This window comes from Balaenoptera musculus, chromosome 14 (genome assembly GCF_009873245.2).
Source record: "Balaenoptera musculus isolate JJ_BM4_2016_0621 chromosome 14, mBalMus1.pri.v3, whole genome shotgun sequence".
Classification (NCBI taxonomy): domain Eukaryota; kingdom Metazoa; phylum Chordata; class Mammalia; order Artiodactyla; family Balaenopteridae; genus Balaenoptera; species Balaenoptera musculus.
In genome coordinates, this window is record NC_045798.1 from 19735003 (window position 1) to 19753615 (window position 18613).

Here is an 18613-nt window from a genome sequence, read left to right on the forward strand (position 1 = left end):
TTGTGCTCAGACGGTGGGCACAGCTCCCAGCTCCCAGAGGGGCGGGTCGTCCCCAGCAGGCCTCGCCTCCAGCCACCACCCACGACAGGCAGACCCCCACCCCCGACAGCCCCGCTCCACGCAGCTGGCCGCCCCCGCCCTCGGGCCAGCCCGGTTTCCTGCCCCTCCCTCTCTCCTCCCTCCAGCTGTTTCTCTGGCAGAGGTCTGTCCCATTCAGGACAGCAGCCCTGGTGAGCAAAGAGCGCAGGACAGACCGGGGTCTCCCTGGGAGCCTCCAGGGGAATGAGAATGTTCTAGCGGGGGCTGAACTCTGGGCTATTTGAGAGGCCCTTGAATGAATGGATGAACCGCTTTCTGGGCAAACGGCCACAGCCAAAGGACAGTGCGATTTCAAGAGAGAAGTCGGGGAACACGGGTCTCCTGCACAACCTCGAGTGGCCTGAAGTCACGGAACCCTTGGGAAGACCTGGGCGGAGACCAGCCACAAGGTATCACGCTCGGCTCTGACATCACCCAGAGGCGCCAGGAAAGGGGAAATGGTAATAGAGAAGTTCTTTGGTTCTTGGTAAAATGTAATTTTTGTCAAAATGGAAATAGCTTTATTATGATTTTCAGATTTCCAAAGTAATGCATGCTCATTGTAAAAAAACAGCGAGGTCACCATAGTTATAAAAGCAGTAAGCTCAGTGCTTCCCTTCGGTTAATGCTCGCAACAACCCTACGAGGGAGATGCTTTCATTGTCCACATCTTATAGGTGAAGAAACTGAGAGTCAGATTGGGGGGTGCGGGGCTGGGTGCTGAGATCCAAATGACATGAGAGTCTGCATAGCCCACCTTCTTAGCTGCTGGACTGTCCTACCGCTCAGCTATGGAGAGGAAAGAAGGGTTTCCTAACCCAGAGGTGAACCTTCAGGTGCCTCTCTGTAGCACTCTCACTCACCCTCTCACTACTTGACCTATGATGTTTGTTGAGTGCCTACAATGTACCAGACACATAGGAGTATCTAAATGTGGACACACACATGCTTTTCCAACATCTCGTTTGGTACCTTACCTTGTCCTTAACCACGGATCATGAACCTGCATCTGTATTTTCTATGTTCCTCCAATATACATTTTAACGGCTGCACAGAGAGGGTGACTTGGGACTTATTAATCATTCCTCCATGTGGTTGCTTCCTTCTTCTTCCTCTTTTTTTTTTTTTTTTTCATTATTATAAACAGCACTGCAAAGGCTGCTCCTAGTACATCATCTTTGCGTGTTTGGGCCTATGGATACCTTTCCTAAGGTGAAATTGCTGGCTCAAATGTTTACGTGTTTTTAAGTCTTTTGAGGCTATTGCCCTGGAAGGTTGTGCCGGCTTGCACTCCCCTGGCACAGTATTGGGGTGTGATATTCTCACAGCCTCACACACACTGGTTGCTACCCATCTCCTAAAACTTCCCTGATGGGAAAGGTGAGAATAACATCTGGCTGCTTGACTTTGCATTCCTTCATTCATGCTGAATAACCTTTATAATCTTATTGTTCATTTTATGACTATCCTGTTCAAGTCTATTCCCATTTGTTCCTTGCTGGCATGTTTGTCTCCTTTCTTATTGATATTTAAGAGTTCTTTGTATATGAAGGATATGAACCCTTTGCCAGTGGTATCTGTTGAAAACATTCCACTCCCCTCTCTGCTTTCAAATCAGCACAATTTAAATGGGTGAGCCATTTGGACCAGTGTTTGGCAAAGTTATGAGCAAATAGCACATCATTATACTCAAGTAACTGTTACTTGATGTCAGTCTGATCATTCAGGCCTATGTGGTTCAGAGGGGCCAGCGAGCAAGTGGCTGAGTCTTGGGTCTACCTTCTCTCTCCGTGCAAGGGCCCAGCCCCCAGTTTCCTTTTTGTCATCCCTGACCTCCTTTTCAAGACCAATCTTCCCTGTAGTTCTTGCTGTCGAATTACACTGAGTCGAATTAGACTCAGGACTTCTCAAAGGGCAATCCTGGGACCACGAGCATCAGTTTTTTGAGTCAGAATCTCTGAGGATGGGGTATAGGAGTCTGCATTTTGAACAAGCACCCCCAGTGATTTTGACACACCCTAAAATTTGAGAACCACTGAGCTAAGCGTCTTTTCTTTTTGCCCTTTGTCCAAGTTTCTGGGTTCTTTGTTGCACATGAGGCGTCTTTTTTTCCTTTCTAAGCAAATATCTATGCCCTTCTGCGAGTCTACACGCCCTGTGTCAGCAGCTGAGGCCAGGAGACAATGGTGGAGAAGAAGCAAAACTTGGTCTTGTACCACAGAAAGTCAGACCACGTGATCCAGCATTTGGGCTTTGACGTTAGTTTAAGCCACAGAGCCCTTTCTTCCGATGAAAATATATGGAGAAGTGCAATTTGAAGACAGATAAAAGTGATGTTTTTCTAGTAGAAACAGAAGTGGAGGACGCCAGATGGCAGCTCACTGAACCTCACTCTCACTGCCGAAGGGCCTCTCGGAATCCTCACGGCTCTCGGGGGCAGGTTGAAAACTGCAAAATCTACTCCAAATTGTTAAGACACCAAAGTTCTTAACCACTGCTGAATTTGCTGTGTGACCTTAGGCAAGGTACTCTCATTCTCTGGCCCTAATCGTCTCATTTGTAAATAAGGAGGTTGAATGTTGTATTAGGGTAGAAGCTGCAGTAACAAATAGACCCAAGCGTGTATAATGGCTCAAACAAAACAGACGTTTGTTATAAGGCAGGTACTTGTGAGTGGAGGGTTGTCCTCTTCCACACAGTGATTCAGTGAGCCATCTCACATTCCGACTATCCCTCGGACATCATCACCGAGGAAAGAAAGCATGGAGGGGGCGTGTTTGCTTCTTAACTGTTTTCTGCCACACATGAGAACTAGTCATGTGACCAATCTAGTTGCAAAGGAGGCTGTGAAATGTAGCTCTTGGCAAGGGTGGCTCTTTCCCATCTATGGCTGTGTACTGTGGAAGGGAGAACGAATTTTTGTGGACAGCTAGCTGTCTCTGCCACAAATACGGTGACCTTTGGGTCTCTTCCAGTCTCTGATTCTAAATTCTAAATTTTCATTAGTTAATCTTAAAGATAACATGGTGATGTTGGACCCACAAATACTTTCCTATCCTCAAAATAATCCCCATCAAATAGACTGAGTAAATTCCCACATTCCAGGCCCCTAAACATGGATTTCCTTGAAACCTAGCCAACTGCCATTCTCTTTCCCTCCTGGAAAAAGGAAACAAAAATAACAATGTTGTTGAGCGAATCACATTTACGAACCAAAGGTTTTTGTATCCACTATCTCATTGAATCTCCCTACAACACTACATGGAAAGGCTTCATGATTAGCATTCCCTTTTTATAAAGGAAGAAAATGAGGCTCAGAGAGGTAAAGGGACTTGCCCAAAGTCACACAGCTCATAAGCAAAAGAACTGGGATTTGAACTCAGAAAATCCACCTTCTGTCCTAGGGTCCTACTGCACATTGGAGTGCATGTGTGCAAGGATGCGTGTGTATGTGTGTGTCAGTGCATGTATGGGGTTAGGGTAGCGGTTTTCCTTGGGCTGTATTTCCCTAGGGCGGGATATAAGGAAGTGGAAGTGAAGGAATCATTGTCCAAGTCCCCAGAATGGGCCAAGCTTGCTGTTTAGAAGGCAGCCAGGTCGTTGTCTTGGGCCGAGGAAGCCCACTGTGACTAAGTATCATAGTCACTGGCCAGAAAAAAGAGAAGGGGGTGGCGTGTGAGGACACCAGCTGAGGTTGTGTGTGGGTCCTGGATGCCACCGAGGCCTTGACTGGGCCGGGCACGTAGTAGGTGCTTGTGGATGATTTCCTGTGTGAATAAACCCACAGAGGAGTGAAAGCTGTACCTGTGCAAGAGCCTAAGATGGGTCAGCCCAGTCCTGCTTTTAAGGCCTTTGGGGGAGGGGAGGCAAACGTGTCACATAGACTTTTATTCAGTCACTCAACAAACATTTATTACCACCTGCTCTGTGTCTGGCACTCCACAAGTCAGGGTGATGGAAAAGACAGGATTCCTGCCCTCGTGGGACTGTGGCGGGGCAGTGAGGGTAGTTACATTGGCCCCCGTATTAGATCTGAGGAAAGTGAGGCCCTGATTGGTTGAGCGACATTCCCAAGGTCAGCTGGTAGGATTAAGACCCGGGGCTCTGGTTCCCAGGTCAGGACTCCTTATGTGCCCCTGGCTGAGGGTGAGGCCCTAGCCTTGGGCCTGGGATGCAGGGTTGGCTTCTGGCTCCCAGGACGTGCTGTTTTCAGGCAAAATTAGGACACCAGTTAATTTACAATACTTCTCTTTTGGAACCTCTATATTTTTGCAGCGTTGGGCGCAAGCATGATAGAGGAAGAGTAGAATTTCTTGCCCTGCTGGATGGAAGCCAGAGGCCATGTTAATTCTACACGGTGCTGTCAAAGAAAGAAACATTAATGTCAGGCTGGCATCGGCTGACAGCGTGACATGGCATGAACTCCGCAACCACCTGCTCTAGGGTTCAGACCCCGTCTCTGCCCTTTAACCTCCTTCCTCCTCCGAGTCCTCATCTCTAAGGGGGGGGGATACTCTCAGGGTCTACTACTTCACAGGGTTGTTGGGGGTTAAATGAGTTAATATACATAAAAATATACACGAGCACAGCACATGGCCAGCTCAACGAAGGCGCTTCTATTTTTATTGCCGGGGAAGTGGGCACTGATATTCACGTTTGTACGCAGGGGCTGATGTGGGCATCTTGTGCCCTGTGACCTCGGGTTCCCAGGAGAGAAAAGGTCATTTCGGTCAGTCTCCTGGCTTCATGGCTTGCCCCATGGGGGAGTCCTGGGCTCCGTGGGCAGTGGGGGGTGTCCCACCCACCATAGACACTCTGGCAACCTTGGAAGTATCAGCAGCTGACTCAGCAGAAGGGTCAGCTGCTATCCAGGCAGAATGTCAGAATCGGTTCTGCTTTCTTGGGGTACGTGACTTGGGTCCTCTGATCTTGGCCCTGGGATCCCGCTGAGAGCAGCTCTTGTGCAAGGAGGCGGGTTGGGTGGGTGGCGGGGCGACTGGTGCAAGAAACAGTGGCTAGCGTGCTCAGTTTTTCCTCCTGGAGCTCAGGGGTCAGAGACACAGGAGGCCTGGTGGGGTGTAGCCAGGCAGACCTGGGTTCTGGTCTTGGGAACCAACCACCTGGGTGAGCAAGTCACATGACCTCTTTGAGCCTCAGTTTCCGCTTGTCTCAGAGTTGTTGAGTTCTGCAGTGTTCAATCAGTGATCTGGGGGTGGTAATTAGGGCCAGGGGACATTCAAAATACGCCCATCCCTTGTTATCAGAATTTGTTTGAACAGTTGTCAGAATCTATGAATTCCGGGGTGTGGGATGAACGAATTGCTCAGATAGTCAGTGTATGAGCCCGCTGCTGCTATAACAACCGCTGCAAACTCTGTGGCTTAAAACAATACACGTTTACAATCAAACCTTTCTGGAGGTCAGAAGTCTCAAAGGAGTTTCACCTGGGCCTTTTCGACCCAGGCCTTTTCGATTGTTGAAGACACTCCCATCCGTGCCTGCCTGGTGCATTCAGCGCCCAAACTACCCCGGGAGCAAAGAGGGGGTAGCTTTGATCGGGGAAGTCAGGAAATAGTGTCTGGAGAAGGGAGCATGTATCTGAGCTGGTTCCAAGGATGAGTTGGCCTTGAGTGCCTGGAGGAAAACTTGGCCAGAAGTAAAAGATATTTCTGGCTGGGAGAGCAACGTGAGCAGAGATTTGGAGGTTTGACGAGTGAGGAGTATCTGATGAGGCGAATGGAAGCAGGGCACAGCCGGAGGGAGCCCGGATGTTCTGCAGGGCCTTGAAGGTCCCACGCAACTTTCTGGGTGGTCCAGTATGCCCCATCTCACCGGAACAGCATCTTGCTGTCCCCAGACCTTGCCCTCGCCAAACTTGGTGCTTAAACTCGAACATCTGGATGAGTGAAGATTCCAGACAATCTCAAGTTAATTGAGTTTGAAATTCCAACTTGGCAGAAGGGCATGTTGGTTAGTGGCTTCATCTCCTTGGTTGTCTGGTCCAGAAACCAGCTCGGAGGAGAGAATATTTCTTTGCATTGGTGGCTTTCCTGGCTGAATGCTGGGTCTCCTCTCCTAGCACATCCAGGACTTGCTGACAGCTGTAGGCGCGGAACTTGGGAGAAACGAGGTATTTCCTTCAGGGTTGAAGAGAGTTGGCTTAGGGTGGCACCTGTGGCCGGCCTGGGGTATGTTTACTGCGGGGAGAGGGACTTGGCCACTGCCCGCTGGAGCCAGATGAACCGGGCTGGGCGTTGAAGGGTCCGCTGGCCCCCGCCATCGCCGGGGGGTAGAGCTGACTGACGTCAAGAGCAGGTCTTCGGGGAGTTCAGGCAATTTTCAGTCTCTTCTATGACAGATGCAACTCACAGGGGGCCTTCTTCAATGGTCAGGGATTTGGGTCAGGAAGAAAAACGACATCCCTTGAGTAAGAAAGAAACGGCCACCCGGGGTAGAAGCGGGACTCTGCCAGCTCACGGACCTGTTTTGAAACCCACTTCTGCCCTCGCTGGCTGTGAGACCTCGGAGAGGACACTTAACTTCTCTGAGCCTGTTTCCTCCACTGTAAATTGGGGGTGATTAAAGGGTTTTCCTCATGGAGTGTGGGGGTGTTGGCTGGCTTACGTGAGATGCAGAGTGGCACAGAGTTGGGGCTGAAGACCAAATGCGGCCTGAGCATGAGGGGCTGGCTCAGGTGGTGGGCGGAGCAGCGGGGGCCGGAAGTCCTGAGCTGTGAGAGGCTAGAAATGGCAGGTGTGGATGGTGTCAGGGTCGGAGCTTCACCCCAAGCTTCCCCTCCACTTCCCGGCTTGGCCTGAAAACACGGCAGGGTCTGGGTAGAGACCCCAGATCACAGGTCTCTCTTTTCCTGGGACCAGTGGGGCCTGACTGGCTTAAATGGGCCTTTGTTTTTCTGTGTTTCCCTGCCCTCCTGTGAAAAACCTCAGACACGAGGGAAATCAGCACCAGGGCCCTGGAGAAGGGTAGGGCAGCTTCCCTGAGCCTGGCTGGGCGGTGCTGCTCATCTCCCCATCACTGACTCCTAGCGGGCCGGGGGGGAGGGGGTTCATCAGGCTGGGGCCCGGGGCCTCCTCCCCGTCCCACTGGGCTGGCCCTCGCTCCACGCATCCTGTCTGCTCCATATTCTCGGCCCTCTCCCAGCTCTGGCAGCTCACGCTTTCCAGGGGGCTGGGAAGCCAGCAGCGCCCCCAAATTTCTCCTTCCAAGAGTTTTTGTATTGTTTCAGACAGTGGTCTGAAGGGACAGGTAGCTTTCATTCGCCAAGACCACGCCGGACTTCTGCCCAATCCTGCTTCCCGCCTCCAAGATCCTCTTCGGGGGCCAGTCATTCCTCTCCTGGTATCACACAGACCCGTCAGAAATGTGGGAGATGGGGCAAACGGTCCCATTTTACAGCCGAGGAAACTGAGGCCTGGAGAAAACATGTGTGCTCACCCCTCCTCCATTCCCTAATTCACAGCCTCCCTCTCTGCCTTGGGAACACGTCCCGTCTCCAGTGGCCCTGGCTTTTTGTGCTTTGATGGGGCCCTCAGAGTAATGATTCAGTTTGGAGTAAGGCAGACCTGGGTTCGAATCCTGAGTCGCTTGATGACCAGCTGGGTGATCTCGGGTCGGTTCCTCTCTCTCAGCCTTGGTTTCCCCACTTGTAAATGAGAGTGTTGGCAGGTTCTGCCCTGAGTTGTATGGTGAGAATTAAAGGAGATAATCCATGTAAAGGGCTTAGCACTCGGTCCCACACTTAGTGGGTCCCTGCAAAGACTTCTGGGCCCTGAAAATGGGGTATGTGGCAGGTCCTTGGTAAATACTTCCTGAAATGAGATTGAATTCTTTAATCACCCCTTTCTGCTCCAAACCCCAGACTGTTGGCAGCTATTTTTTTCCTGTGAAGGATAAGGCTCAGAGATTGAGGCTCAGAGAGGTTAATTGGCTCCCTAAGGCCACACAGCTCACAACGAAAGGAGTCAGGCTCCTGATGCCGCGCCCTTCGTTTACCTGGACACCACAAGGGCTGTTCCTATTCTCCTGGTCCCTTCTCCAGAGCTCACCTACCCTCCTCCTCTGTGATTTCCAGGCCTTTCCACTGATGCCACAGACTCTCCCTGCACCAGTCAGGGTTATCTCATTTATCTTTGATAGCTCGATCAAAACTTATGAATCTCATGCCCCATCCCTCAGAAGACTCTTCTCATCCAGATGTTCCACTGAAAACCAAAGGGATCCACTCCTTCACCCTGAGGTGTTTGCAGCTGATGACAGCTCGCAGGAGAGGGGTTTGTGAGCCTGGTGCCTTAAGCCAGCACAGCGTGTCCACAGTGGCGGACCCTCAGGCTCTGTGGACACAGGTGAGGGGAGCCTTTGGCCCGGGATCTTCCTGGAGGTTAGTAAGCGGCAGCCTCCCCTGCTTCAAGGACCTGATGACAGGCAGTGACTGAGTCAGTTCCATAGACGTCTGTGTTACCACTTCCTCATACCTCCACTGGGACCTCTCTGTTCCTCCCTTTTCTTGTAGAATTGTGTTGACATTTTTTTTTTTTTTTTTTAACGTGACAAAGCTGCACATCATCAGAGCTCAGAGAAACCTAGCAGGACTGGGAGGCCATGAGGGTAAGTGTTGCAATCTTGGCACACCCATGTCTACACTGCTTGCCTGCCTGCCTGCCTGCGGCTTTCTGCCAGAGCCCAGGGGCCGTGGTGATTGAGGGTGGTTAAGGCTGTGTCCTGTGACCTGGAAGAAGAGACTGGGGTCCCTGTCACCTTCTGCTGAACTGGTAAAACTGTTCCCTCACTCGGGCATCCTTCCTTCCCTGTGTGGGCATTGGAGCCGGTGCCGGGAGACCAGGGGGAGAAGCATGGCTCGTCAAGGTGTGTTTGGAGAGGCAGGATGGTATGGTGGTTGGAGCTTCTGGAATCCGACTACTTGGCTTCAAATTCCTCGCCTTCCTAGTTCTGCAGCCTTGGTTTCCTCATCTGTGAAATGGGAACGACACTGCCTCACAGGGCCTTTGGTGGGGGGGACATGGATCTAGGGGAGGGCACATTTTATTTTATTTTTTATCTTTGTTATTTTGGTATTTGCCATGCCATTTGTTTAAAGGAAAGAACCTGGGGTTGGGGAAGTTGGAATTGGGCGTTCATGTGGGGGACGCACTTAGCTGGGGGCCCAGAGCTCGGTAAGCATGTGGCGTTCACGACTTTGTCTCTAGGTGTCCGTGTCCCTGGCGATGGGGCAGATTTAGTGAGAAGCTCTGCTTTCTTGCTGTGGCGCTTTGGCAAGTCGCTGTGCCTCGCTGAGAGCCATGTTCTTGAAAACTGGGGCTGCATCAGCTCCATCTCTGGTGGTTGTAAGGATGCAGGGCTGACGTCAAAGGCGGCCCTGGCCCTGGGGCAGCCATCAGTTCTGGAAGCATCTGAAAGGCCTCTTTGGGCGTCATCTGGCTCCCCTGGTCGGGGTGGGGGGACGGTGGCTGGCTTCTTTCTCCCCTAGGATGTCATATGGAAATGCTGGGGGCACCCCAGACACTCAGGTTCCTTAGGGGTCTCTGAAGCTCAGGGGGTGCAGAGCAGGGCCACTGTGGGGAACGGAGTAGAAGGCTGGCTGCCTGCCCCCTGCCTTCTCAATGCACCTCCTGCCCCCGGGACCCCTCCAGCCCTTCTGGCTCTCCCTCCACTCCTCTCCCCTCCCCCCTCCTTTCTTCGGCAGCCAGTGCTCTGAGCCAATGGACATCTTCCAGAGCTGGAGTGGATGGAGCATCTTTGGGCAAAACCAAGCACTTACCTGCACCCTGAATCATGGGCCCTCATTAACCCTTAGTGAGGGAATGAACACATGAGCCCCAACAGCAGAGGGCCACCCCCTGATATTTTGGGGGACAGGATCTGGGGCATCACTTGAAGCCCCCTCTTTCCCTTACGGAAAACCAACCCTGACTAAAGTTATTTTGCGGTCGTGTGCCTTATTTTTAAAACACACATAATTCTTTTGAGGACATACACTTTGTAAAAAAAAAAAAAAAAAGCATGGGACTTTTGTGTTCAACATCGTAATATTCCCGTCCGTTTAAAGACCAAAACTGTGTCCCTTGGAAATCTTTGGCTCAGCTCCAGGGAGAGGGCCCTCACCTGATTCCTATCTCTGTGGTTCATTTGGAGAAACTTGGGGTAGAGAATGCATGGATCGTCAGGTCTGAGGGGGGACACTCACAGACAATTGAGTCCTCTTCCCTTGCTTCTCCGCTGTGTAGGTGAGGCAACAGAGGCACAGAGAGGTTAAGTGACTTGCCCAAGGTCACACAGCTGGTAAAGGCAGAGCCAGAGTTTGAACCCAGACAGCATTAACCACAACACTTGCATTCCCAGAAGAGGAAACTGAGGCCCAAACATGATGTCAGAGAAAGAAGCCTGGGTGTCCAGACCATTTCTTCAGCCGTGCTGGCTCCTGAGCTTGGGCAGGGTCTGAGTCCCATGTCCTCAATGCTGGACCAGAGGGCATCTTCAGGGTCATCTGAAATATCTACAGGTTCGAGGCTCAGAGAGGGGAAGAGATTTGTGCAGATTCTTTGAAAATTAGGAGCAGAGTTGGGCCTGGAACCCAGGCCTCCTACCTCAGCATGGTTTCCCTCTGGGGAAGATTCAAGGACGTGGGTTTGGACGGGAAAGACAGAGCTGCTCTGTGGGTCTCAGTTTCCCCTGATGTCGAAAGGGGGGTTGAGAACCCCGGCCCACTGGAACCTGTCTGTGGCCAACTTTTTACCAGCCTGCAGAGAAACGAAAAGAGAGAACACAGACAATCGGGTGATTGTTTTTTTCACAAAGTGAAATATTTTCAGCTGAGAAGGATGAGTCCATGTCCCATCGATTTTTGTCAGTATTAACATACTGTTTGTTTTCTGAAATGGTGAAGATGGTCAAAGACAGTTTTAATTCTGCCGTGCCCTTACTTGGCAAACCTAGAAAAGTGGTAAGTCTAGGACAGTCTCAGAAGCATTTGGGAAATGTAACTGGTTCAGGAGTTCGCTTGAGCTCAGAGGGTCTCTTGGGCTCCTTTGAGGTGAGGGAGGGCACGGGTGCAGCTGAGGTGGGGCGCCCAGAAAGAACTGAGAAATTGGGCATGGAGATGAAGGCTCCGGCTGCCAGCGCCAGGGCTGGACTTCAGAGAGGAGGACGCACCTGGCACACCATGGGCTCCCTACGGGGGCAGCAGGATGCAATGGTTGCCATGTGAGGCCTCCGTCATGACTCAGAGGCCAGGCAGTGGGCGGGGAGGGAGAGGACTGGGGGAGAGAGAATGAAAGGGGGAGATGCTGATCGTGGGTCAGAAGGACACAGGAGGGGGCTGGGAAGGGGTGAAGGGAGCCTGCTCTGGCTGGGACAGAGGGCGAGATTTTGGTGGGAAGGGGGCTGAGTGGGGAGGAGTTGAGAAGGGGTCGTAGGGCCTCTGTCGAGGTGGTGGATACACAGGAGAGGAATGAGTAAAAGACAGTCCCAAGAGGCTTGTTGTGGCTTCTGAGCTGGATATCTGTCTTAGGCAGGGGCTCCCCAGAAGCAGAGCCTGAGGTGAGGATTTGGTGAAGGGGAGGTGGTGAGGGTGTGTCTCAGGCAGGGCTGGGATTTGGTGAGGGAAGGGAGGTAGGGTCATGCCATTTCAGGGTTGGATCTCATCTTTATTGAACATTTTGATATTTTGCTCATCGTGCCTTTTATGCATTAGCTTTGATTTTTCAATACTGCATGAAAGTATTATTTATCCTGATTAGTGGGTTTTGGGGGGGCACACCCTTAAATTTGCATTCAAGGATTGGGCACAGGGAGGAGGTCAGCAAGAATACGGTCTCAGGTGGAGACTAGCCTCAGCCTGATACCGGGGGGGTGGGTGGACTCTGGAGCCTGAATTGTACCCCATGGCAGTCGGGGAGAAGCAGCTCCTGCTTGGCTGAGGGCAGTTCTCAGGAGAAGGGGGCAACGGTGAGCTGTGATATCTAGCGTTCTCTGCAGCTGTGGGATGGATACCCCCCTCTGGTAAAGGGGATCTGGGCTACCAACACCTACTACAATATTCTTTGTGGTTCTTTGAGAGATGGCAGTAAAATTTGAATTATTTAGAAGTGCTTATGGCTGCTGGACTGTTTCTTTGAATGTGACTGTGCTAGAGCTTCCAGGGCGCAGCTTCTATTCCTGTTATAGAATGGATGAATGAATGAATGCTTGCAGCAGGGAGGGTGTCCTGGCTTGGGGGGAGGGGAGCAGGATGGTGGGCGGAGCTAGTGTGGCTGTGGACCTCACCTGAGGGGTGGGCTCATTTCAAGTTGCTCGTTCATTTCCTTAGAAGGTGGGAGCTGGGGAGAGGAAGGCCAAAGTGGAGTAAGTATCTATGATTCTGGCCATGGAAAGAGGAGCAGAGGGAGGAGGAAACTGGCTTTGGGTTTCTTAGGACTTGGAATTATATCTTTGTATTCCTAGCTGCTTGCCTGCTACCTGGCAGATAATATGGGCTCCGTGAGGTTTCCTGAATGTATGAATGAGAAATATGTAATCTGTGAGCAGATATTTACACCTCAGTGTGAAAGAAGCTCTGAGACGAGGTTTTGTATACTCACACTCCCTTATGACTGTACCACATTCAGGTCTGGGGCAATGCCAGGCAATCGTAAGAATCGTAATCATACTTGACAACACTAATAATAGAAACAGTGATAGATTATTTACTGAGAACTTAACGTGGACCAGGCATTGTTCTGGATGCTCTGTATTCCTTCTCTTATTTAATTCTAATACCAACTCTGTGAGGTATGTAGTATTACTGTGCAGTCTTGCAGATCCGGAAAGTGAGGCACAGAGAATTTAGGCGACAAAGAAGTCTCACAAGTCGTAAGTGGAAGAACTGGGATTTGAACTTGGATGGCCCAGCTCCAGAGCCTGCCCTCTTCACTATCACACGTTGAGCATGGCTTTGGGTTCAAGTCCTGGTTCCTCCATTTTTTAACTGTGTGACCTTGGGCAAGTTGCTTGACCCCCTCTGAGCTTTAGTTTCCTCAGTTGTGAGGTGAGGGTAGTATCAGGGCCCTTGGGAGGCTGGAGCAAAGTGAGAGATGGGAAGGATCCTGAGGGCTCACGGTGATGGTTCCCACGGCTCAGCATCACGGCGGTTTCAAGGGTCCCCACTTGTGGCTACAAACTGCGGGGGCCCTTGGAAACCTACACCAGTGAGACGTTGCCAGGATTCTTGGCAGGAGGGTGAGGAAGAGGGATGAGGGAGACAAAGGCTCTTCTGTCAGCCACTTGGGGCCCGTCCCAAGTTGGGAAGATGTGAGTCCTATAAGGGAGAGACAAGGAGTGCCTGGGCGTGGGGTGGGCACTCTGTTGCCCGCCAAGATTTGTTCTTCATGAGAAATGGGTGGAAAATTATTTTGGATCCTTTCCTGAGGGGCGGAGATGGCCAGGGCCCGTTCATGGAGGGGAGAGGTTTCTCCACACTCCAGGAATGCGATCACGGCCTTATTTTAAAACAGAATGAAAGCAGAAAACAGCTTCAAGTCGGCAGCTGCTGGGGGCTGCTCAAGGCGGCCAAGCCAGCTCCAGAAAAGGGCTTCCCATGGGCTCAGGCTCCAGGCTCTGAGCTCGGGGTCGACCCCAGAAATCTGCTGACTGGTCTGTCACTACCCTGTTCTGTGCCTCCTCTAGCCTGAGTGCCTTCTTCTCTGGGAACCTACAGGCTCCAGATCTACCCTTTGGGGTTGTTGAGGGTGCCTCGGGCCTAAATCTGTCTCCCACACTCTGCAGATAGTTTCATACACTGCAGAATTCATTTCTGATCCCAGTCTACATGGCTCTGAAGCTTTTTTTTTTTTTTTTTGATGGATGAAATCACAGCATAGCCAGTGCAAAGGAAGGGCTTAAGACTTGTTTGCTCATCATAAAAGAAAGGGTTTGAGAGCCCCAGACACCATTAAGAATAAGTGGGGAATGACACACACACACACACACACACACACAATGATTTCATGTAATACTGTAACACATACACGATGGTGAACTCTAACAGTAAGAGACTGGAAACAAGCCAAGTGCCCGTGCCCAAGAGACTGGTTAAGTAAATGAAGGCAAATCCAATAATGGAATACTATGCAGCCATCAAAAAGGATGGGTGCTTTTTACACACTGATATGAAATTATCTCCAAGGTATATTGTTAGGTAAGAAAGACAAGTTGTAAAATAGTGTGTGTAATAGACCAACTTTTATGCAAAAGAGGGAAGAACTTGGATATATATTTGTATTTGTTTAAAGACACTCTGGAAGGAGACATAAGAAACAAAAGGATTTGGGTACAGTGGGGACTGGGTAGATGGTGGCAGGATAGAATGAGGATTTGCATTCTAACCTTTTTATAATTTTAGATAGTTTTGAACATCACCAAGTAGATGGAGTTGTGTAGCTTAGTCAAAAATTTAAATTTAAAAAGCCAACTTAGAATTGTGAATGGATGCCCATTAGGCTAAAGCAAGTGCCACTGTGAAGAGATATTATAAACGCTAATGTCCGTGGCTTTCATCACCGTTATCTCTTTGACCACCACAAGAACATATTTGGGATTTTAAGCCTACTCTACCTGACTCCAGCTTCCTCGATGTCACAAGGAGAAAGTGCCTTCTGGTCTCCTTGAACCTGGCCTGAGAGGGTCCTGTTTGAGGTTTATGTAGGACCCACTCTTTCCTCCAGCATCCATGTCATCCTGGTGGCTGATATGTGCTCCCAGTGGCCCCTGTGGCCACGGCCGGTCCAGCTGATGTCTCACAGTGGATTTGCCATCTCATTCCAAGAGAATCCTTGAATGCTTGACCCCTCGATGAAGTGTTTGTAGGAAAGAAATATGTCCTCGTGGGCTAATATTCAGTGGACACAGAGATCCTCTGGAGAAGGTAATGACTGAAAACCCATGCTTGTAGGAGTCGTGAGTGTCCTTGTCAGCATCCTTTCACCATAGAACAGGGTAACAGACAAGCAAGCCCAGGGCAGTGAGCGTCATGACACCCCAGGCCTGTCTCCGGCTGGTGGAGAGCATGGCTGGGTTCTAGCATTTGTCACAGAGAATAATGTCCTGCTCTCCGCTGCTTATAGTATCAAGACATCAGTTCAGAGAAACGGCATCAGTGAGAATGTCTTGAGGGCCACACACTTCAGGCCCTTTCCCAGACATTCTAGAAATTTCTTCCCATTAAGCCAGCAATGCATAATCCTGGATGTCTAGACCAAAGCAAATAGTCACTCCTTCCTTGGCACGTCTGGGGAAAGCAGCTCCTACTGAATGGCCTTTTGGGGCAGAGCTGCCAGCTTACAGGAGGGGGTATTGTATTCAGGCAGCCAGTGTTTGGAAGCCTCTCCTGAAACATCTGGAACCTCAAGCCTGCATCTGCCGTCCGTCAGCACGTCGCTGAGGATGCTGGCCTGCACATCACGCTGGGTCCTCTCCACACGGAGCTCCGGGCAGGGTCCTTCTGCTCCGGGTCCCCGAAGGTTTCGCCTTCCCCGAAGTGGGTTTGTTTTGAGCCAAGGGGCACGTGACTCCTGTCACTGGTTTTTCTTTTCCAGACCAGGAGTCTGTGAGTCCACTGTGTGGCCCACCCAGGCTAAGTATTTAGGACATTACTTATTGTCTGCATTTTTCCCCTCAGCCCTGGCTCCATTTTCTGTCTCCACCCATGTTTCCCTTCCTCCTTTCACTCTCACTTTTGTTTTTTTTTTTTAATTTATGGCTGTGTTGGGTCTTCGTTTCTGTGCGAGGGCTTTCTCTAGTTGTGGCAAGCGGGGGCCACTCTTCATTGCGGTGCGCGGGCCTCTCACTATCGCGGCCTCTCTTGTTGCGGAGCACAGGCTCCAGACGCGCAGGCTCAGTAGTTGTGGCTCACGGGCCTAGTTGCTCCGCGGCATGTGGGATCTTCCCAGACCAGGGCTCGAACCCGTGTCTCCTGCATTGGCAGGCAGATTCTCAACCACTGCGCCACCAGGGAAGCCCCCACTCTCACTTTTAATTTACGTTCCCTTGGATACATGAGCCTCTTTGGAGCTTTATCTCACCCTTGGGACCAAGCCGGTACATAAGCAAACAAAAAATTTGACAAACCTGCAAGCAAAAGCAGCCTGCAAACACCCATCTCCCTGCCCGGGGAAAGAGCGGTCCCAGCTGTAGGGACCAGCAGGTAAGGGGTTAAGAATGATGCAGAGGAAGTGCTGGCCAAGGTTAAAGTGAGGAAGTGGCCGCTGCCAGGGGAAGGAGGTGGCTGGCTTATCCTGTGTGACTCCAGGGGGCTGACCCAGGCTGAGGGGAATGTGGCAGGTTGCTGGAGTTCAGTTTAGTAAAAAAAGGAAGAGCTTTCTAATGACTTGATGGGTTTTTCTAAAAGTTCTGCTGTGGGGATGGGGGAAGAGAGAGAAGGGCAACCTTCTCTGGAAAATAGCAGAACCCAGGGAGAGGTTTTTTTCTGATGATTTTATTTCTGAGTGATGACTTGAGGGCCCAGGGGATGCCCGACAGGAGGTTCTAAGTGGATGGTCCCCCATTTCAAGGTGCAACCAAGCCTCAGAAACCAAGCAGCTTACCAGGAGGGCTCCCCTTCCTGCTGCCTGTGTGATGATGTCTTGTGTCTTTCTAAGCTCTACCAGGCACCGGTTTTTCCCATTCTGCTCTCTACAGCATCCCCACGCCTAGCACAGTGCCTGGCAGAGATTTGTCGAATTTAACTGAATGAAAAAATAAAACGAAGTTGTTGCTTTTTTTTAAATGATGACAGAGCTAGAATACAAACTCAGTGTTATGCGACTCCAGAAGTAGCTTCCTTTAAACATCACAGCCACGGGGTGTGTTTTTTGGACCTGGGATTTTTATATAGGCAGGGCCACCTACCTGTCCTGATTTGCCTGGAACGTTCTGGTTTTAGCACCAAAAGTCCTATTTCTCAGGACACCCCCAAACTGGGATGACTGGTCAACCTATATACCCTGCATTTGTGATCTCATGTAAGCTTTACACCGGCCCGCTTTGCAGATGAAGAGACTGAGTCATGGCCCGAGATCTCAGGGGTCAGGCTGGCCTTGGCACCTGGCTTTGCTGCAGCTACGTGAGGCTTAAGCCCTCCGCTGCTCTGAGCCAGTTTCCTTTTTCTGTAACATGGGGGTGGCAGACCCCTCGATCCTATAGCCTCTCCAGCAGTGGCTTTTAAGGATTCTGACATTTCCTCTGGGCTTCAACTGTCTGTTTTTTCCACTGAGGGTGGGGGGCAGTTTTCCCAGCGAGACCCTTTCTGGGGCAAGGCTGAGCTTCTCCTTGGGAAAAGGTGACAGCACAGTTACAGGGTCAAGGGGGAGGGCAGCCTGTCCCTCCTCCCCCCAAGCCTGGGAACAGGGTGGGGATCTCCTACATACTCCACCAATGCCAGCCCTTCCGTCAGCTGCCTGGGCTGGAGCCAGGCAATTCCAAGGGGCCAGAGCCTGCCTGAGTGCCCCAGGGGCCCTGTGCCTGGTGCTGGCAGCCTGGGTGGGGCGCGGCTGGGGCGGCTCAGGCCTGCAGGATCTCTCCGGGGTCCTCCTGGCTGGACATGCCTCTGCAGCCCCCTGCCCTGCCCTGGAGCCTGGCGTGTGGCGACTGCACTGGCCAGAGGTGGGTGAGTCGGGTCACTGAGGGCTCTTTGAGGTGGGGTTGTGGCTATGTGCGACACGGCTCCCCTGCCTGCCCTGTGCACGGGGGAGTCAGCGGGCGCAAAAACAGAGGGCCTTGCACACAGTGGAGTCCCCAGCCGGCGAGTCGCAGAACATCGAGGGCAGTCACGGTGATTGAAGATGTGGGCCCCTGTGTCAGAACAGCCCAGGTTCAAATCTTACCTCTGCCTCTTCCTAGGTGTGGGATCTTGGGCTAGTGGCTTTGCTTTTCTGGGCCTCAGTTTCCACATCTGCAAAATGGCAATGAAAATACCCACCTGAAAGGTTTGTTCTGAGTAGAGGCACTGGGTACACAGTCGGCGCCTGACAAGTAAGGGCCACTGTTATCACCACCTCCCACCCTCAGCCTCTCAGTGGTTTAGATTCCTCCCCCACCAGGGCTGCACCCGGGAACCCGGGGAAGAAGGAGGGAGAGGAAGGGATGCGGCCTGAAGGCTTGCCACGGCCTAGCAGTGAAAGAGGCTAGCAGCCCACCCAGGACGCTTAGAAGCACTGCGATAAGGACAGGAGAACATTGTGAACAGCTGTGTGGATTGCAGCTGGGGTGCACTGGAGCACGGGCTCTGGAGACCACAGATCCAAGTTCAAGTCCTGGCTCCACCAGGGCTGTCTGGTGATCCTGACCAGGTTCCTTTCAGAGCCTCAGTTTCAACACCTGTTAAGTGGGGATAATAACCATCCCCGCCTTGGGTGGGGAGCTGGTCAGGCGATGGGGGGATAAGGAAGGCAAAGCATCCAGCCGGACGTCTGGCACATGCCAGCAGGATCATTCTCTGTCCTCTTACCATTTGCCCTCTGTTCTGCCT

General features: G+C 51.5%; 1 protein-coding gene across 7 annotated transcripts in view; it reads left to right on the forward strand.

The window, feature by feature from the left end:
- The first annotated feature begins 230 nt into the window (after positions 1–230).
- CMKLR1 (chemerin chemokine-like receptor 1) overlaps positions 231–18613 on the forward strand; it is a 39774-nt gene continuing 21391 nt past the window's right edge. The window contains exons 1-2 of one of the 7 annotated variants that reach the window (XM_036823909.1): positions 231–488; positions 8652–8703. The gene's annotated coding sequence lies outside the window, so the exon portion shown is untranslated. Of the gene's footprint in view, positions 540–6178; positions 6209–8651; positions 8704–8799; positions 8868–17632; positions 17749–18613 lie in introns of those variants that run through there. The other 6 variants (XM_036823912.1, XM_036823913.1, XM_036823906.1 and 3 more) reach the window with 6 other exon arrangements.